This window comes from Narcine bancroftii, chromosome 5, assembly GCF_036971445.1.
Source record: "Narcine bancroftii isolate sNarBan1 chromosome 5, sNarBan1.hap1, whole genome shotgun sequence".
Taxonomy (NCBI): domain Eukaryota; kingdom Metazoa; phylum Chordata; class Chondrichthyes; order Torpediniformes; family Narcinidae; genus Narcine; species Narcine bancroftii.
Window position 1 is genome coordinate 46,476,494 of NC_091473.1, and position 21,938 is coordinate 46,498,431.

Genomic DNA, 21,938 nt, shown 5'->3' on the forward strand with positions numbered 1-21,938 from the left:
GCCCACAACCCCGTGCTCCCCAAATACACTAATTATCCTACAATCCCCAGTTTTGAACAGCAGCTAATAGCCTGAAATTGTCTGGGATTGTCTGATCTTGGAAGTTAAGCAGGCCCAGGACTGGTCAGTTCTTGGAGGGGAGACTGCCTAGGAACACCAGGTGCTGAGATTTCTGTGAGGGGCGCTGGACAAAGTGGTGACTCTGTCTGCCTCACAATAGAAAAAAAATTTTTTAATTTCCTGAATGTTACATTCTAAATGTATTATTATGTGACAATAATGGAACCTTTACCTTTACATTTTGAAGGGTGTAAGAAAATCAGAGCACCTGGAAGAAACTCATGCAGAGTAAGTGCAAACCCTTACAGAGAAGAACTCCCTCACTTTTGTCTGACTTCTGCCTCTGTCCAACATGATTCATCAGCAGATTGGAAGACAGCATATCTCATCCACTTTTTAAAAAGGGGTGTAGGCAGAAGTTGAGTAACTCTCGACCAGTTAGCTTAACGTCTGTAGTCAGGAAAATGTTTGAAACTATCATTAAGGATGAAATAGCGAGTAATTTAGAATGAAGGGGTTCCATCAAGCAAATGCAGCATGGATTCAGAAACTTTGACAAACTTGCTGGAGTTGTTTGAGGATATAATGGGTGCGGTAGATAGAAGGGAACAGGTTGATGTTGTATTTGGATTTCCAGAAGCTGTTTGATAAGGTGCTGCACAAGAGACATCAATAAGATACAGATGAATGGAGTCAGGGAATGTATATTGGCATGGAATGAGGATTGGTTAACCGACAGAAGCCAGAGGGTCGGGATAAATGGGTGTTTTTCTGATTGACAGACAGTGATGAGTGGGGTGCCACAGGGGTCGGTGCTGGGCCCATAGCTGTCCACCGTTTACATTAATGATTTGGAAGAGGGGTCAGAGTGTAGTGTAGCCAAGTTTGTGGATGATAAATTGAGTGGAAAAGCAAATTGTACAGAGGATGTGGAAAGGCTGCAGAAAGATATAGTTAGGTTAGGTGATTGGGCAAGTGTCTGGCAGATGGAGTACAACGTTAGTAAATGTGAGGTCATCCACTTAGGTAGGAAAAATAGAAGAGCAGATTATTATTTAAATGGTGAAAAACTGCAGTATACTGTAGTACAAAAGGTCTTGGAAGTGCTTGTGCATGAATCCCAAAAAGTTGGGTTGCAGGTACAAATTATTCAGAAGGCAAATGGAATGTTGGCCTTCATCACTAAAGGAATTGAATTCAAGAGCAGGGAGGTCATGCTGCCACTGTACAAGGTACTGGTGAGGCTGCACCTGGAGAACTGTGTGCATTTCTGGTCTCCATACTTCAGGAAGGATATATAAATTCAGAAGAATGAGAGGAGATCTTATAGAAACATATAAAATTATGAAAGGGATAGATAAGATAGAGGCAGGAAAATTGTTTTCACTGGTAGGTGGAACTGGAACTAGGGGTCACAGCCTCAAGATTCAGGGGAGTAGATTTAAGACGGAAATGAGGAAAAACTGTTTTTCCCAGAGAGTAGTGAATCTGTGGAATTCTCTACCCAGGGAAGCGATTAAGGCTACGTCATTAAACATATTTAAGGTTCAGTTAGATAGGTTTTTACATAAAAATGGAATTAAGGGATATGGGGAAAAGGCGGGTAGGTGGAGTTGAGTCAATTATTAGATCAGTCATGATCTTATTGAATGGTGGAGTAGGCTCGATGGGCCAGATGGCCTACTCCTGTTCCTACTTCCTATGTTCTAATGTCATACACATTATACAACATCCAGATTCACCAAAATTGTTGCATGCTGCAGCTGAACAGATAATTCATAAAATAAAATCTATAATAGTTGACATTGAATTAAATTAAAAAGAGATAATAAATTCAAAAGGCAGATAATAAATATTTGCAGCTACCATAGTACAAGAAAAAAATAGTGTTACAATGGTGCAGACAGTCCTCTTGTGGTGTTGGAGCAGTTTACAATTAATGTAACAAGGGGAGGTTCAAGAATCGGATAGGTGTGGGAAAGAAACTGTTCTCGAATCTATAGGTCCTGGTTTTCAGGCTTCTTTACCTTCTGTCCGAAGGTAGCAGTGAGAGGAGGCTGAGATGGGTGGGGGGGGGGGGGGCTTTATCATGTTGGTTGGCTTCTTGTGCTGAACTATGTAACCTCACACCCATAACCTTCTATTTTTCTTACATTCACGTGCCTATCTAAGAAACTTTTGAATGTCCCTGTTGTGCCATCTTCCACCACCACCAATGGGATCCAGGCACCCAAACATTCTCTGTGTAAAAGAAAAACAAAAGCACCTTGTTTCTGATGCCTCCATTAAAGTCCCCCCCACCACCCCTCCCACTCACCTTAAAAAGATGTCCTCTGGTATTCCCTACTGTCATTCGGGTGCTGGCTGTTCACTCTATCTAAGCCCCTCATTATCATGTGCATCTCTATTATGTCACCTCTCATCCTTTGTCGCTCCAGAGAGAATCCCCTAGCTCTCTCACCCTTGCTTCAATCTAAGGTCCATTCTCTCCTTTTCTTCAGTGAACAAGACTTTGAAACAGTTAAGATTTTGGGTCTGATGAAGCATTTCAGGGATGAAAAGTTAACTCATTTTCTCTCCCCACAGAGACCACTTGATATGATGAGTATTTCCAGCATTTTGTTTCTTTTTATTTAAGGCAAGTTTGGTCTTATTATTTTTCAGTAGCTATAGCTGAAGCAAAGTAACAATGAATGTCTAATATGCATGGGCAGCTGCCCTTTATTAATGCAGGGATATTGCATCTTTTCTCTGTGTGGGGTGTAAATGTTTGTCACACTGAGCGATGCAGGGGTTAGATCAGTTTCTGCAGGTGTACGTACTGAGGGATGTGCTCGGAGCAGACCACATTGCAGGTCTTAGTGCCACTGGAACCGAAGCCCTATGTAACAGGTTCTCTGGCAATTTCATCAATGTATTGGTTAAAGAGGAAAGAATGCTGGGTGACTGTAGTGACTACTTTCCTTTATAATCGATTGGAGGATATCAGAATGTTGTTGTTAATGACTCGTTCAAACAAATTCATTCTAAAGTTGAATTTTCTGTAGTTTATTAAATTATATTGAACATTGTTAATATTATTATCAGTTGCTATGCGTTATTAGCAGTTGCTATATTGTTAGAAATTGTTGGAACTTTTCCAATCCCTCCATTTCACAAAACAAAAGAGCTAAACTGAGCATCTTTATCTCTCTAACATGCCAAGAAACCAGCTGAAACCTTGGCTCAAAGATGTTGCTAGGATACACCTTAAAATATGTTAAACAACAGTGACAAACAGCACAGCTTGTGAGCTTGAAATCCATTTTAACCCTGAGAGTAAATTTGATGTATTAGTGTGAAATTAAGCACCATCTGATTCATGGATAGTTTCAATCCTGCTCTCATCAGACTCTTGAACAAACTTCACCCTGATTTTTTAAAAAACATTGCCCTTACTCTGTTTGAACTGATCTCTCACTGTGACCCTACTCTCTGCATTGAGATTCATTTTGCTGCACTTGTGTATAGAATTGCACTGTCTGTTTGATTGTAGGCTGTTCTGACTAAACATGCAGAGAGGTCACTGAAGAGACAAATCAGGATCTACTTAATTGCAAGGACCAGCACAAAGTCAGGAGTGGGGTTAGTTTGAGAAAAAAAGTAACATTGATTTGTGTGCCCATTTTATTTTTTTCTTTGGAAAATTCCACACAATTGAAATAGAGTGTGTGTCATCTTCATCATTGAGATATGTTGAAAGAAATTACTGCATTGGCCAAATTAAGTAATAAACAGCTCTATGTGCCATCTAATTATTATTAATGGGCAGCATATTTAGCGTAATGATTAGGTAATGCTATTACAGTGCTAGCAACCTTGGTTCGCATCCAGCGCTGTCTGCAAGGTGTTTGTACACTCTCCTAGTATCTGCATGGGTCTCCGGGTGCTCTGGTCTTCTCCCAGGTTCCAAAGACATGTGGGGTTTGATGGTTAATTGATGTATTTGGGTGGCTCGGACTTGTGGGCCGGAAGGGCCTGTTACTTTCTTGGATCTCTAAAAAATATATTAAGGACTATCAATTTTCTTCTGATACAGTAGAAAATCCACTAAGCTGTTAGTTGGAAATCCCACTAGATTGTTGGCTGATTCCTGTTCTCTCTTTAAACTCCAGGCTCCCATTTCTTATGCTCCTTTTAAACTTACGGGGTTCACTAGAAAATGTATTGTTTTTTTAAAAAGTTAACTAAAAGTGTGTTGAGGTATTTATGAAATAACATCCAATAATCTGGAATAGAGCATCCGGCATGGCCCAAACCCTAAGTGTTCCTGATTAAAGGAGATGCACTGTAATTTGAAAGTAGCTGTGACTGCTTGAAGGCATGTGCTGCAGCTAATAGATAGGTCTCGGGTAACATGGGAAATTAAACCAGGATTTGAACACAACATTATGGTCAGTGCAGAATCCTACTCCCTGCTCAGAATTAATTAGGTTGTTTGTTCTTTAACACAATGTATCACTAAGTCAGCAGTATTTCAAAATGACAATGTTTAATGCAGTGGTCCTCAACCTTTTACTTTCCACTCACATACCACTTTAAATATTCCCTATGCCATCGGTGCTCTGTGATTAGTAAGGAATTGCTTAAGGTGGTAGGTGGGTGGAAAGAAAAAGTTTGAAAACCATTGCTTTAATTGTACCTAATTGGTTCGTTATGTGCATGGTTTCATAACTCCAAAGGAAATAATTTTCAATCAATATGGAGTTACAAAACAAAATCAAAGAAACATTATGGATATATACAATAAAATACCAAAACTGAACTACATGTTGATATACAAAGAAGGAAGAATCAACACATTATCACAGTTATCAAATTCTGCACTATTGTTTATAAATACAAAATTACACACCAGGCTAATCCTTAAAAAGAAACTAGGAAGCAGAAAAAAAAGAAAGATCCCCCCTCCCCCAAAGGAAAATGAAAAAATGAAAAAGAAGAGGTAGTTCTCCCATATGATGTGACAAAATCATCTGTTTTCCAAAAGTATTAATTACATACAAATTAAACATTATGTGATTCATCCAGAGCTTGCTTCCTCCCTTAAGGGATAAATTCTTGACATAGACATCACTAGGGATACTGGAGATAGTGGTATTGGAGACCACAGGGGGGGATCATCAAAGGTTAATCCCCCTTGTATCTTAAATACAGGTTCCATATTCTTAAAAAAAAAGTTGTAACAATTTCTGAGGTTGTAAGTGATCTTCTCCAGGGGAACACAACTATGCATTTCTAACTTCCAGCAGGTCAGATTCAGTTGAGAATCAGATTTCCAAGTAATGGCTATGTATTTCCTGGCGAGTTTAACAAATTTCAATGGATATTTCAAAAGCCTCATTTTAAGTCTTATGTCTGATAATATCCCCAATAAAAACAATTCTGACACTTGAGAAGGGTATTGAATTCCAGTATTTTTTTTCCAGGAGATCCCCCAAATCTTCCCAGAAGGATTTCACCTTAGCATGACAACGTTGAATGTAAAAAGATCCCTATATCTTGACCACCTCCAAAACATAAATTGGATATTTCAGATTTCAATTTATTCATTTTTTGTAAGGTACAACTGATGCAAAAAATTATATTGCACCAGCCTATACCTTACATTAATTGTATTGCTCATGCTGTCCTGACCAGCAAAATGGACCAATTTCTATACACAAATCTGATTCCCATCTCTCTCCTGACATATCTAGCCCTTGTTTAGGGGCTTCTGCCTGAAGTATGAGATATATTTTTGAGATGAATTTCTTTGTGACCCCCTTTCAAACCAGAGTCTCTATTTCAGTACATTGTGGTAAGGTCAATGCTGCACCTAATTTATCCCTTTAATAAGATCTTAACTGAAGATAGCGGAAAAAAGATGTATTTAAAACTCATTTATTCAAATGTCATAAAGTGTCCCTGCTCAAAATAATCTTCGATAGATTTGATCCCACTCTGAGAACAGTTTCTAGAATTTTATTATCAATTGTTAGTGGAATCAATTTATTTTGAGCTAGGGATGTTTTGGGTGAAAGGCCTCCCCTAACACCAATTTGACCATTGAGTTTATTCCAAATTGTAATAAGATGTTTTAGTAAGAGGGCTTCCTTAGGACTAATATTAATTTAGAATTCCATTTGTATATAAGATCTTCTGCTGTCTTCTCACCAACCTTGTGCAGTTCCAATTTTACCCAAGAGGACTTGTATCCTTCATCAAAGAGGGAGGTGATGAACTTCATTTGGGTTGCCCAATAATATTTTTTTTTAATGTTACGAGCCCAGAGGACCCCAAAACCCAGCAGCAATAGACATTCACCAAGACAAGTAGTTACTTAAACAAAAGTTGTTTTTAATTATCTTTAAACATGAAAACAGAATCACATTTAACTTATCACTATTGTCTTAACTAACCTAACTTAACCCCCTTCTAATTCTAAGCACATGTTTATATAATATGTGTGTAAGTTCAGAAAAGTTCTTTGGTTCACAGTCCAATCTCACTTCTCATTCCTCCAAATTCACTGGTTGCAGGCAATTCTTATACTGTGCACACAGTTTAACATTTTTAAAGTTCACCAGGCTTTGGTGCTTGAAAGGTAAATGGTTACCGCTCAGGAAGGTTCTTGTCTGTTTTCAGAGAGAGATTTGTTGTACATTTACTTCCATCAGCCACTTCAGTATCTTGCCAAAGAAACTTGCCCTCTCAGGGTTGTCCAGATGATGGCCTCTTTCTTTCAGGTCACCACAGAGTGCCTTTTCTGTTTCATTTATTTCAAGTGAAACATTAAACAGCCAGTCCTCTCCTCTTGCATGAACAACAAGGGCTTTGACCAGGTTGAACTAATCACTCACAACCCGTCTCCCAAATGGGGTTTTCCACAAGTTTGCCAGCTTGTCCTGTTCCAGTCCCAGTTGCTGCTGCTGACTGTAACACTGTAGAAGTCATCTCTGTCTCTCCCTCTCTCTCTCTCTCTCTCTCTCTCTCTATCTCTCTCTCTCTCTCTCTCACACACACACACACACACACACACACACACACAGAGAAATAACCTATTTGACTCTCTCTGCTTGCAAAACCACATGACCCTCTTAGAACAGCAAGTTCCACTCCAAGTAATATGTGCTCTGACAAGCTCTTTCATCTGATGCCTTTTTGTAATCAACAATCCATTAGTGAAGTCTATTGGGCACTCTCCAAATCTTTTGCAAAGACTGTTGGCCCCGACATGTCTAGCATGGGGTAGAGCTCCAGTATTTTAAATAAGATCTGTTTTAAAGTGTTTGCATGTGACCTACTCTAACAAACCTTTCCCAATGTATCTCCCAAAAACATATCTATACACTCTGTCACAAAAGTCTGGGAGTTTTAATCCTTCCAGTTCATAATTCCAGGTGAACCTATTGATAGAGACTCTGAGAAACTTACCCTTCCACAGAAACCTCCTAATATATTTATTTAAATTCTGAAAGAATCATTGTGGAAAAGATATTGTAATTTTGGCCATATATACATTGTTATACAATTGACCCTTCTAATCAAAGGAATTGGAAGAGTTATCCATTTATTTAAATCATCTTCAATTTTTTGAAGTGAGGAAAGATCATTCAATTTATATAAATTCTGTAAGTTATTATCTATCTTAATACCTAAATATTTTATGCCATAAAGCGGCCACTTAAACTGAGAATTGTGGCAGCGCACATCACGATGCAGGCAAACCAGCTCCATATGTGATGGCTGCAGTAGCAGAGCAGCCATGTTAAGATGGCACCATCGGGTTCGGGGATTCCTTGTGGCCTCGGCCATCATGCGTGCCCTTTCATCTCTGTCATGACTTCACAACCGACATGGTGACTAGGCGTGAGCTCGCCCTCAAAGAGCAGCGCATGAGCTTTCAAATAAATAGTTGAAACTGAAACTCACCTCAGTGTGTGGTTCTTTCCGATTTTGCTCTTTGTAGCTGCCGCTACAGAATCTCTTTTAACATGATCATAATTCCCACCCATAATTTTATAGCCTGAGAAAGTCCTGAAAAATTCCAAAGTAGACTGCAATTTTTGTAATGAACTTGCTGGGTCTGTCAGATATATTAGAATGTCGTCAGCAAATAGATTGATTTTATGTTCTTCCTGGTTAACCCTGAATCCTTTTATGTCTGGATCTTGGTGGATAGATTCTGCTAACAGTTCAATAGCTGGGACGAAAAGGGCTGGAGATAATGGACGACCTTGTCTACTAGATCTGGACAAATCTGATGAGATTTGGCCATTAGTGAAAACTTTTGCATTAGGCTCATAATATAGAGCTTTAATCTGATTAATAAATACCTCTCCTAGTTCAAATTTTTCCAAAGCTTTAAACGAATACTCTCATTCCAGTCTATTGAAAGCTTTCTCCACATCTAGGGCCAGAGCAACACTCAATTCATCCCTTGCTTGTGCCAGATGGATAATACTGAGCAGTCTGGTAGCGCCTCGTTTTTGAGGGGTCTTTGGAGAGAATCAGTGAGGATCTTTTACCTCTTTCCTGTCAACTTCACCTGAACTCCCTGTCACATTCCTCCTCTAAATTACATAATTATGTTCCCCCGCCCTAAGAAACAGCAGACACAGAATATTCCTCTTGCTGACTCTTCCAACAGAGGGTAAACTTGAAAAATGCTCAAGTTCTATCCCAACAATGAGCTGTTGTTTTTATTCTCAATGTGACTTTGTTTTGCAATAGTTTAAAATGAGGCAATAATGGCACAGGCCCAGACACAGATAAGAATGTCTAATGAATTGTTTGTAAGTTTGATTTAAAACCCATTGTCTTTACTTTGAAAGTGTCCGGCTGCTATTGATTAATATATTTTTATTAGATGATTAAAGTATTAATTTGTAATTCCCCTCCCTTGTGGCTGTGGTTGAAGCAGTGAACACTCTCCTCCGTGAGATCGTTCCCAAATGCCTCCTTACCAAGCTTTTGGTCCACCTTTTCACGCATCTTCATCTTTCTTTCTCTTAAAGGTTCCGCAAGTTATCACTAAGGTTCTCCAATACTTCACCTCCAAGGTGTTCTCTAAAACCTATCTCATTGGTTAAAACTTAAAAAACAATCTGCTAGGGGAACTTACTGGGCAAGCAGAATCAGTGGGAGAAAAAGAGTGTAAAATGATCCAGGCTGGAACTCTTACAGATGAATGGTTCCATATGCCAACTCTGTTGATATTTTGATCCGAAACACTTCATCAGGACTGACATTTTGAGCTGATGCCAGCTCTTGGACACCTCCTTGTACCCCACCAACAAATACCAGGCCACTTTCTCCCATATCATCACGGATCACATCATATCACCCGTTCACAGCCTCCATCTTGACTGTGCCCCAACTCTGAGCTTCCCTCTGCTACCACTACCCAAGGTCCACAAGCATGACTGCCCTGGCACCCCCATTACTTCCACAGAGAAGAAGTTGTCTTTGTGCTGCTGGGTGTTTGTCTTCAGGCTCCTGTACCTCCTTCATGATGGTAGAAGTGTGAAGAAGGCATGGACTGGATGATAGGGGCCCATGAGGATAGAGGCTGCTTTCTTAAAACACTACCTTTTGTAGATGTCCTTGATGGAGAGAAGACTGGTGCCCATGGATGTCGCTGGCCTAGTTAACAACCCTCTGGGGTTTTTCCTGTTCTATGGACCAGCAGCTCCATACCAGACAATGATGCAGGCAGTCAGAATCCTCTCCACGGTACACTTGTAGACATTTGCAAGAATCTTCAGTGACAGACCAAATCTCCTCAAACTCCTCACAAAGTATAGCCACTGGCGAACTTTTTTTGTGATTACATTAACATGGACGCCCCAGTATAGTATGACACCTAGGAATTTAAAGTTCTTTACCCTCTCCTCTGCTGACCCATTGATGAGAACTAGTTTGTGTTCTCCTGAGTCTCTCCTGAAGTCCACAATCAATTCATTAGTTTTGCTAACATAGAGTGCAAAGTTGTTGTTGTGACACCACTCAACTAGTTGATCCTTCTCCCTCCTGTATGCTTCTTCATTGCCGTCTGGGATTCTGCTGACCACAGTGGTGTCCTCGGCAAATTTGAAGATGACAATGGAACTGTGCCTAGCCACACAGTCATGGGTGTAGAGCAGTGGGCTGAGCAGGCTTCCTTGAGGTGCGCTTGTGTTAATCGTCAGTGAGGAGGACTATGGTCTTCCGATGAGGAAGTGAAAGATCCATTTGCAGAGAGGGGTGCAAAGGCCCAGGTTTAAGAGCTTGTTGACCAGCACTGAGGGAATGGTGAAGGCTGAGCTGTAGTCGATGAAGAGAAGCCAGCTGTTGCCTAGGTGATCCAAAGCTGAGTGGAGAGCTAGTGATACTGCATCTGCTGTGGAGCATTGTGACAGTAGGCAAATTGTGGTAGGTCCAGATCTTTACATAGGTACCACATTCCAAAGACATACGGGGCTAGTGTATTAATTGGTGTATTTGGGTGGTGCTCAATGGAAGGGCCTGTTACTGTGGTGTATCTCATAATTAAAAATGAAATGGAATTAAGGTAACTTGTATTCTCTCTCTGAAGGAAACTCCCCGTTTATGCTATTAGTCACCTATCCATAATATGAGCTGAAGTTTTCTCTCCATTAATACTGTCTGACGTTCTGGACAGGTCCCTTATACATTAAGGCATACAGACATAATCACCTTCTGATAGGCAGTTCACCAGCTGCCTACTGACAATGGCTGGTAGCAACTCCTTTCCTACGTCGAAGATTCATGGTGTACAGTGCCAAAAATGATGGTGCTCACATTCAACAACCTCGTCCTTGAGGGTTGTGGTGCTTGGCTGAGCAGCGGATTAGTGCAGGACACCAGAGCAGGAGAACACTCCCAGCCAAAGAGGAGAACCCTGGAGAGGACTAGTGCAGGACATAATAGCCAAGGAATCGCGCCAGGACACGAGTTGCTGGGTAACCACCAGTTTCTGAAAACCAGACTGAGATTCTTGCGGGTGCTAGTGCTAGCAGGGCTCCCCAGTTGCTTCAGGGGTATGGAGCCAGGGGCCAAGGAGGGCGATGGACAATCAGAGCTTATGCTTAGCGCTGGACTGGACAGGAGGATGTGTAGAGAAGGAAGTTAGAGGGACTCAGAAGGCAGCAACATCAGAGGAGGTGATGGGATCCACAGACACTCTGTCTCAAAGGGGTTTCTCCTTTCCTTCTCCTTGGTAATGGCACTGGTCGAGTGCTGCCTCTTTGTGTACCTTTACAGGGAAAAGAAAGGGAAACAATTTTGTGTATCCTTCATAAGGACATGACAATAAATTGAATCTTTAAAAGCTTGAATTTACCTATTCTAATAATATTATTGGTGCCAGGGGCTATGAAAATGCAAGTGGTTGTTGATATAAGAGCCCTGTTGTCTCTGAGATGGCATCACACTATCCATGACATTAATTATTAACACTCATTTGGAATTAATAATGAAACAGGCCCCATCATATTTCCAACCCTTGTCCCTTGTTGAAAGTGCACCAAGCTGTTTGAGTTATAAAATTGTTTTTAACATCTTTTAATGTTATAATGAGGTGGAATGGGAAAAAATACATAAAATGTGGTGGCATGGTTTAGCGTAGTGGTTTGCATACTACTGTTACAGCACCAGTGACCTGGGTTCAAATCTGACGCCGTCTGTAAGGAGTTTGTACTTTATCCCCATGTCCGTGTAGGCTTCCTCCACATCCTAAAGTTGATATAGGGTCTGACGGTTAATCGATCACATAGGTGTATTTGGACGTCAAGACCGGAAGGGCCTACTGCCTTACTCTATCTCTAAATTAATAACATTTTTAATCAAAACATCTCGTTACTGTAGAATTGTGATCTTAAGTATCAACTTCTACTCATTGGTTCAAAACAACACACTTTCTGGATTCAACTTTCGAAAGAATTTTCAGAGAACTGGCTATTAGAGGATCAGGTAGTTCACCCATCCTGCTTCTTCTTTGGCTTGGCTTCGTGGACGAAGATTTATGGAGGGGGTAAAAGTCCACGTCAGCTGCAGGCTCGTTTGTGGCTGACAAGTCCGATGCGGGACAGGCAGACACGGTTGCAGCGGCTGCAGGGGAAAATTGGTTGGTTGGGGTTGGGTGTTGGGTTTTTCCTCCTTTGCCTTTTGTCACTGAGGTGGGCTCTGCGGTCTTCTTCAAAGGAGGTTGCTGCCCGCCAAACTGTGAGGCGCCAAGATGCACGGTTTGAGGCGATATCAGCCCACTGGCGGTGGTCAATGTGGCAGGCACCAAGAGATTTCTTTAGGCAGTCCTTGTACCTTTTCTTTGGTGCACCTCTGTCACGGTGGCCAGTGGAGAGCTCGCCATATAACACGATCTTGGGAAGGCGATGGTCCTCCATTCTGGAGACGTGACCCACCCAGCGCAGCTGGATCTTCAGCAGCGTGGACTCGATGCTGTTGACCTCTGCCATCTCGAGTACTTCGACGTTAGGGATGAAAGCGCTCCAATGGATGTTGAGGATGGAGCGGAGACAACGCTGGTGGAAGCGTTCTAGGAGCCGTAGGTGATGCCGGTAGAGGACCCACGATTCGGAGCCGAACAGGAGTGTGGGTATGACAACGGCTCTGTATACGCTTATCTTTGTGAGGTTTTTCAGTTGGTTGTTTTTCCAGACTCTTTTCTGTAGTCTTCCAAAGGCGCTATTTGCCTTGGCGAGTCTGTTGTCTATCTCATTGTCGATCCTTGCATCTGATGAAATGGTGCAGCCGAGATAGGTAAACTGGTTGACCGTTTTGAGTTTTATGTGCCCGATGGAGATGTGGGGGTGCTGGTAGTCATGGTGGGGAGCTGGCTGATGGAGGACCTCAGTTTTCTTCAGGCTGACTTCCAGGCCAAACATTTTGGCAGTTTCCGCAAAGCAGGACGTCACCCATCCTGTAGGGATGAGCTAAAAACACAGAAATGCTGGAGGAACTCAACAGGTCTTGCATATCCGTGGATGGTAAAGATATATAATTGATGTTTCGGCTCTGAACCCTATCTTGAAGAAGCTCTCAGGCCCAAAACATCAGTGATATATCTTTACCACTTATGGATGCTGCGAGACCTGCTGAGTTCCTCCAGCATTTCTGAGTTTTTACTACAGTCACAATGTCTGCAGACTTTCATGCTTCACTCCTGTTTTACTCGCTCCTTAGGTGAGCTTTTCAATTTCATTCCATCTCTTCTGCTCTTCCCATCAGACATAGGAGCAAAATTGGGCCATTCGGACCATTGAGTCTTCTTCATCATTCGAATCTTGGCTGATTTTTTATTTTAAAAATATTCATTTAGAGATAGAGCACAGTAGCAGGCCCTTACAGTCCACGAGCCCGTGCCGTCCAATTACACCTATGTGATCAATTAACCCTTGGACCCTATAACAACATTAGGATGTGGAAGGAAACCCACACAGACATTGGGAGAAAGTACAAACTTTTTATTGGCAGCGTCGGATTTGAACCTGGTGCTGTAAAGGTACACTAACCGTATCTCCCTATTTTATGTATTTTCCCTTTCAAAAAGAGATATTCTCCTGCCTTCTTCCCATAACTTTTGATACCCTTACTAATCATGAACTAGGGTTAAGATATTTGAAAAAGGATAGGATGGGAGATAAAAGAAGGGAGGAGAAGTAGCATTACTTATCATGGATAGTATCACAGCCGCAGAAAGGGAGAAAATTATTGAGGGATTGTCTACTGTGTTTCTGGATGGAAGTCAGAAACAGGAAGGGATCAATCACTGCATTGTGAGTAGTCTATAGGTCTTCAAATAGCCCTCAGGCATGGCAGACGCCAAGGGGGAGCACTTGCGGGCATTGCCCCCCTCTCACCCAGAGAACTAACATCACTAGTCTTCATGCGTTATAAGCAGTGCGTTTGTCTGTAATGTTGGAGGGAGAGAGAGAGGGGTGTGATAGTGGCACACAGAGGAGATTCATGGCAGATAGGCACCACCACTCCTTCCACCTCGCTGATGAGTTTTCGAATGTTAGATTGGGGCCCCCCCCCCCACACCCACCTCCAAACACAGTGGTTCTAATGCTGATCCTGCCCTCGGGACACTGTGAGCAGATAAATAGGTAGACAAAGGTGCAGAAATAATAGATGTTGTTATGTGAGACTTCAACTTCCCTCCTTACTGCAGGAGGGCTAGTTGGCGCAGAATTTGTAAGGTGTATCTGAGAAGGATTCCTGACACAGTACGTGGACCACTTGACGAAAGGAGAAGCCCTTCTGGATCTAGTACTGAGTAATGAACCTGGTCAGGTGACAAATCTCTCAATGGGAGAGCATTTTGGTGAAAGTGACCACAACTCCCTGAACTTTAGCTTTAGTAGATTGATTCAGAAAGCCATGGAACCTTTGCTCTGTGGATTCAGAATTGTCTTAACTGCAGAAAGCAGAGGGTTGTAGTAGATGGAACATATTCTGCCTGGAGATCAGTGACTATTAAAGTTCCACAGGGATCTGTTCTGAGACCCCTGCTCTTTATGATTTTTATAAATGACCTTGATGAGTAAAGGGATGGGCCAGTAAGGTTGTGGGTTGGAGGTGTTGTGGAAAGTGTAGAAAGTTGTCATAGTTAATAAAAGGTTATGAACAGTGTGCAGAAATGGGTGGAAAAATGGCAGATGCAATTCAATTCAGATAAATATGAAGTGATGCATTTTGGAGGGTCAAATTTGAAGGCAGAGTATATGGTTAATGGCAGGATTATTAAGAGTGTGGAAGAATAGAGGGACCTTGGGATCCAAATCCAGAGATCTCTCTGGATTTCTGCACAGATTGGTAGGGTAGTTAAGAAGGCTAATGATATTGTGGGCTTCATTAGTTGAGGGATTGAGTTCAAAAGTCATGAGGTAATGTTACAGCTTAATACAATTCTGGCAGAACACACTTGGAATGTTGTGTTCATTTCTGGTTGTCTCATTACTGGAAGGATGTGGAAGCTTTGGAAAGGGTGCAGAGGAGATTTACCAGGATGTTACCTGGATTGGAGAACGTGCCTTGTGAGGCAAGGTTAACAAAGCTTGGGCTTTTCTCTTTGGAGTGGAGAAGGATGAGAAGTGACTTAATAGAGGTCTGCAAGAGTCTGAGAGGCCAAGATTGGATGGACACCCAGCACCTTTATCCTGGGGAGAGACTAGTACACACCAGAGGACATCTGTACAAGGTGAGGGGAAGAAAGTTTTGGGGAAATGACAGGGGTAGGTTTTTTCATAGAGAGTAGTGGGTGCCTGGAATGCATTGCAAGGGTAGTGGGGGAGGCTGGGACAAAAGGGACATTTAAACTGGTATTATGGATACAAGAAAAATAAAGGGTTTGGGGTGTGAGATAGGGAAGGTTTAGTTTGTTGAGTAGGTTTATACAGGTTGGCACAACATCAGGAGCCCAACGGGTTGTACAGTGCTGTAAAGTTCTATGTTCAATCAACCTCTGTTTTAAATATACCCAAAGAAATGGCCTCCACAGCCATCTGCAGCAGCAAATGCCACAAGTTCACCAGTTTATGGGAGACATCAGAGATAAGTCTTTTTTAACAGAGTGAGTGCTGGATGGTTGGAATGCATTGCCAAGGCAGTGGTAGTGCCTGGGACAATAGGGATATTTAAAATATTTTTAGATAGGCACATGGATATAAGAAAAATGGAGGATTATGGATGTGAGGAAGGGAAGGGTTAGATTGTTGTGGAGTAGGTTTACAGAGGTCAGCACTACATTGTGGGCCAAAGGGCCTGAATTGTGCTGTAATGTTCTATGTTCGAGAACTCTAGTGGAGCTGAGAATGCTTGGGAAATCAAGGCCAGAATACCATTGCCAGCAGCCAATTGAAATTGGGAACAAGTGACATCAGTAGCTGAGGGTAACATACCTCCTTTTACATGTTATGATCTCCCCAAGATGTGTGATATCTTGAAAAAAAGAGGGTTTGTCATCAACAAGAATAAAAATCAGGGAATAGGACTAAGGGTTTTGAAATGCATTGCCTCAGGGGAGTGCTGCATCCCTTCATGTTCTACAGCACAGAAACAAGCCCTTCAGCCCAACTTGTCCAAACTAACCATTGTACCTTCCTTAGCTGGTCCCATCTATGTGCATTTAGGTTGTATCCTTGATATCTTTCCATGTCCTTGTCCAAACTCCTCTCAACTGTCATAATTGTCTGCTGCAACCACTTCCTCTGGCAATTTGTTCCAGTACCCATTGCGTGACAGAGTTGCCACTCAGGCTCCCTTTAAATCCTTCCCCTCTTACCTTCAATCTCTTGTACACCACACTCCAGATCAATGAACCTTTCAAGTGGAAAGACACTTGTGAAATTTTACTTTGGAAGCTGCAGTTGTTTGGCATTATCCCAAGAAGGCAATCTCCTCAAACACAGGACCCTGGGGAGCGAGCAGAAGAAAGAAGAAACCCCAAGCATGGAGAATCGATGACAGGCTGGACTTCGTGACAAAGTGCAGAGATAAACAAAGGACTCTATAGATGCTGCACAACTGGAGAAGCACATAAAATGCTGGAGAAACTCAGTCGATCAAGCACGATCCATGGAAGGCAAAAGACAGTCAATGTTTTGGGTCAAAACCCTTCTTCAGGATACAGAGAGCCAGTCAAGCACAGGACAGAGTGGTAGAGGGTAGTTACAGCAAGTAGATTTCCAATGTGTCACTAATCTCATCTTTAAGGCAATTCGGATTTTTGGAATTCATGTGATTCCAGATATTTTTTAATAGAACCATGGAGCATCACTGCATTGAAAACAGGCCCTTTAGCCCTTTTAGTCTCTGCTGCACCAATATTCTGCCTAATCCCACTGACCTGGACCCAGTCCATATACCTCCATACCCCTCCCATTCATGTGCCTGTCCAAATCTTTCTTAAATGTTAAAATTGAGCCTGCACTTCCACCACTCTCTGTGTGAAGAAGTCCCCCAAATTATCCCATAAACTTCTCCCCTTTTAACCTTAACCCATGTCCTCTGATTTGTATCTCACCTAAACTCAGTGGATAAAGTCTATTTGAATTTACTCTGTCTATATCCATCATAATTTTGTTTACTTCAATAAAATCTCCCCTCATTCTTCAAGGATCCAGGGAATAACGTCCCAACCTATGTAACTTTTGCCTGTAACTCAGTGCCTCAGGTCCCAGCAACATCTATGTAAATCTTCTCTGCCTTCTTTCAATTTCATTGATATCTTTCCTGTGGTTAGGTGACCAGAACTGCACACAATACTCCAAATTTAGCCTCACCCAATGCCTTGAGCAACTCGACCATAGCATCATTACTCCTCTACTCAATACTTTGAATTATGAAGACATATGAGCCAAAAGCTCTCTTTATGACTCTATTTACCTGTGACATCACTTGCAGAGAATTTTGTATCTGTATTCCCAGATCTCTTCGTTCCTACCACACTTCTCAGTGCCCTGCCATTTTACAGTGTATGTCCTACCTCGTGTACGTCCTACCGTGGTTTGTTCTTCCAAAATGCAATGCCTCCTGCTTGTCTGCATTAAATTCATTTGCCATTTTTCAGCTGATTTTTTTTCCAGCTGATCCAGATCCCCCTGCAAGCTTTGAAAGCCTTCCTTGCTGTTCACTACACCTCCAATATTTGTGTCATCTGCAAATTACCATATTATCATCTATCATTAATATGTTATAGATGACAAATAACAATGGACACAGCACCTATCCCTGAGGCACACCACTAGTAACAGGCCTCCAGTCTGAGAGGCCATCATCTGCTACCACTCTCTGGCTTCTCCCGTCCAGCCAATATTAAATCCAGTTCACTACTTCACCATGAATACCAAGCGACTGATCCTTTCTGACTAATCTCTCCCATGTGGGACCTTGTCAAAGGCCTTACTATAGTCCATGTAGACAACATCTACAGTCATTCCTTCATCAACTTTCATCACTACCTCCTCGAAAAATGATTAGATTTGTTAAACATGGCCTACCACACTCAAAGTCATGTTGACTATTCCTAATCAGTCCCTAATTATCCAAATAATTGTATGTCCAATCTTTTAGAACGCCTTCCAATAACTTACCTGCTACTGATGTCAGGCTCACTGGCCTATAATTTCCTGGGTTATTTTTGTACTTTTTTTTAAACAACAGACCAATATTAGCTACCCTCCAATCCTCTGGCACCTCACGCGTGGGTAAGAACATTTCAAATATATCTGCCAGGGTCCCTGCAATTTATTCCCTGCAATTCAAGGTCTAAGGGAATACTTTGTCAGGCCTTGAGGTTGTATCCACCTTTATTCACTTTGAGACAGCAAGCACCTCCTCCTCTTTAATTAGCATAGGTTCCCTGACCACACTACATTTTTTCCTTACTTCCATAGGCTCTGAACCTGTTTCCTGAGTAAATACAGATGCAAAAAAGTCTTTAAGAGCTCCCCCATTTCTTTTGGCTCCATGCATAGTCGACCACTCTGGTCTTCAACTGGACCAATTTTGTTGCTTACTATTCTTACAAGACTATCCAACACAAAATCGTTAAGGACCTTGACCAGCCCACACAGAGCATCTTCCTGCTGCTCCTGTCAGCAAGAGATACAGGAGTATCAGAACCAGCACCATCAGTCTGAGAAACAGATTCTTCCCACAGGCAATGAGAATGTGGAATGATTGATGAACTGCTCATACAGTCCTCTTACTATACCTGTAGAGGCCCTTCAGGTTTTCCTTTACCTTGTCTGCCAAAACAACCTTATTTCTTCTTTTCAGCCTCCTGATTTCTCTCTTTATTTTTTTTCCTACAATTTTTGGTACTTCTCAAGTACCTCACTTGCTTCTTGTTGCCTGTGCCTGCTATACACCTCTCTCTTTTTTTCACCAGATCCCCTAAATACCTTGGAGACTAAGGCTCCTCATGCCTGTTAACTTTGCCTGTCCATGGCCTCCTAAACTGCCAGATTAAGGCCATCTGCACATTGGAGGAACAAATCCTCATATTCCGTTTGGGCACCCTCCAACCCAATGGCAGGGATGTCATTCTAGTTTCCCTTAGCACCCCCCCCCCCCCGCTATCTATCCCTATGTCACGTTTTCTCGAGCTCTACACTCACAGAGCCAAACTCCCCCTCCCCCAATCAATTCTCACCTGTCCTCTTATCCATATCAATTTAACACCTTCTGTCTGTTTGTCTATGCTCCTCCCCCTGCCCTTTTGTCCCTTCTCCCCAGCCCTTTAATTCAGGCAGCTGCCTGCTCTTTATTCATACCTTGCAGAGGAGCTCAGACCTGAAATGTCAGTTATCTATCTTTATCTCATAGGGATACTGCAAGACCTGCTGAGTTCCTCCAGCATTTCCATGTCTCCACTAAAATCATAGCATCTGCAGCCTTTTGTGTTTCACTCAACTTTGCTTTTAATCCTTACAGAAACATTAACATTCTGTCATAATGTTACCTTTGAAGGCCTTCCACTTTCCTCCCACATCCTTACCAGAAATCAACCTAGCCCAATTCACGCTTCCCAGATTTTTTCTCATTTCCTCAAAATTGGCCTTTCTCCAATCTCAACCTGAGGACCAGACCTATCCTCCATTATTATCTTGAAATTAATGGGATTATCACTGGGGTCTCCCTCCTCCCCATCAATGTGATCCCCTGGGGTTGCTGTCTGAAGAAGGCTCACAAAATCGTTAAGGACCTCGACCACCCCGCACAGAGCATCTTCCTGCTGCTCCCGTCAGCAAGAGATACAGGAGTATCAGAACCAGCACTGAGAAACAGTCTGAGAAACAGCTTCTTCCCACAGGCAATGAGAATGTGGAATGATTGATGAACTGCTCATACAATCCTTCCAAGACTCTACTATTAATTTAACAATATTTATTTATTTTTATATATGTATTGCATATAAGTCGCTTGTAAATATGTGTGTTGTCCCTATATGTGTTTGCGTGTTTTTGCACTGAAGATCAAAGAAAGTTCAGTGAACTTATACAATTGTATAATAATTATAAACTTGAACTAATGATCACTTATCCCAAAATGTTCCCCTACACATACTTCTGTTTCCAGTCCTGTCTTATTCCCTAATAGGAAATACACTACTGAGTCCTCAAGTTTGTACCTTCATATATTAATTTAGAAAACTTTGATGAACACATTTGCCAGTGGTTGCCAAACTTTTTCAGGCTGCCATCCCCTTGGCTCTTAGGCCACATCCCTAGCTCCCCCCACCCCCACAATCCCCAACACACATCTTTTTCTTGGTATTAGGTCTACTGCAAATTTAAAACAACAACTAATCTAACACTATAAATAAGTTTCACAAATAAAACAGAGTAAACCAATTTGTTTAACAATATGAAAGGGTAAATTTACATCTCAACTGATAGAACGTGGTCAGTCCCTGTCGCGAGTGGTCACTCCCTATCTGGAGCAGTCACCATTCCTGGATGTCACCCCCACCCCCTCCTCATCTGACAGCACACAATGAGCGTTGTGGGCTGAGTTTGCTGGAAACTTTTGGAATGCCCCCTTTTTCCTCACTGCCCCCTGACCACCCCCTTTTTCCTCACTGCCCCCTTGGATTTTTCCACCGTCCCCTGGGGGTCAGCACCGCCCACTTTGGGAATGACTGCTTTAAGCCTATCCAGCCCTTTTACAGAATGGGAATTCCAGTCAATATGTGGAAAATTAAAATCACCTATGATCATAACTTTCTGTTCCCTGCAGCTGTCTGCTATCTCCCTGCAGATTTGCTCTTCCAATTCTTGCTGACTACTGGGTGGTCTATAATACAACCCCATTAATGTTCTCATACCTTTCCCATTTCTCAGCTTGATCCGTAGAGCCTGTCCTCTCTGAGCACAGCTGTGATATTTTCCCTGACTAGCAATGCCTCTCCTCCACCTTTCATCCCTCCCACTCTATCACATTTGAAACAATGGAAGCCTGGAGCATTGAGCTGATGGCCACAATGTTTTAATTCCATATGCCAATCCACACTCTAAGTATGTTTGCCTTTCCTACAATACTCCTTGCATTGAAATAGATGCATGTGAGAATATTATTTCCACAGTGCACAACCCTTTGATTTCTCTCTTTACTGTATATGCAGTCTTAACATCAACTTTTCCTCCTCCGCTCCCCTATCTGCTCTGGTCCCCATTCCCCTGTAAACCTAGTTTAAATCTTCTGGAGCAGCACTAACAAACATTACCCCAATGATATTAGTCTCCCTCCAGTTCAGATGCAAACCACCCTATTAGAACAGGTCCCACCTTCCCTGGAAGAGACCACAATGATCCATGAATCTGAAGCACCCCCTCCTGTACCATCTCTAGACATGTGTTAATTTGCATTATCCTCCTTTTTCCAACCTCACCATCTCATGGCACAAGAAGTAATCCTGAAATCTCAACCTTAGAGGTCCTGTCCTTCAACTTTACACCTAACTCCCTGAACTCTCTTTGCAGGACCTCATTACCCTTCCTATCACGTAATTGGACATGGAGCATGACATCTGTCTGCTCACCCACCCTCTTAAGAATGCCATGAACTCAATTTGAGATATCCTGGAACCTGGGAGATAACATTACATCTGTAATTCTCCACCTCTTCCACAGAACCTCTTATCTGTTCCCCACATTATTGAATCCCCTATCACTACAGCTCACCTCTTCTCTACCCTCCCTTTCTTAGCCACGGATCCAGACTCTGTGTCAGAGGCCTAACTACCATGGCTTGTCCCTCGTAAATCATCTCCCTCAACAGTATCCAAAACTGCGTTGTGGTAAACCACTGTCTATGTATTTATCTGTCAG

At 42.2% G+C, this 21,938-nt stretch overlaps 1 long non-coding RNA gene across 1 annotated transcript in view; it reads left to right on the forward strand.

Moving 5' to 3' along the window:
• The window catches only part of LOC138763346 (uncharacterized), a 47,753-nt gene that overhangs the window by 16,235 nt on the left and 9,580 nt on the right, over positions 1 to 21,938 (forward strand). Inside the window, exons 2-3 of the long non-coding RNA XR_011357498.1 lie at positions 308 to 348; positions 2,647 to 2,698. This is a non-coding gene — a long non-coding RNA (uncharacterized lncRNA). The remainder of the gene's footprint in view (positions 1 to 307; positions 349 to 2,646; positions 2,699 to 21,938) is intronic.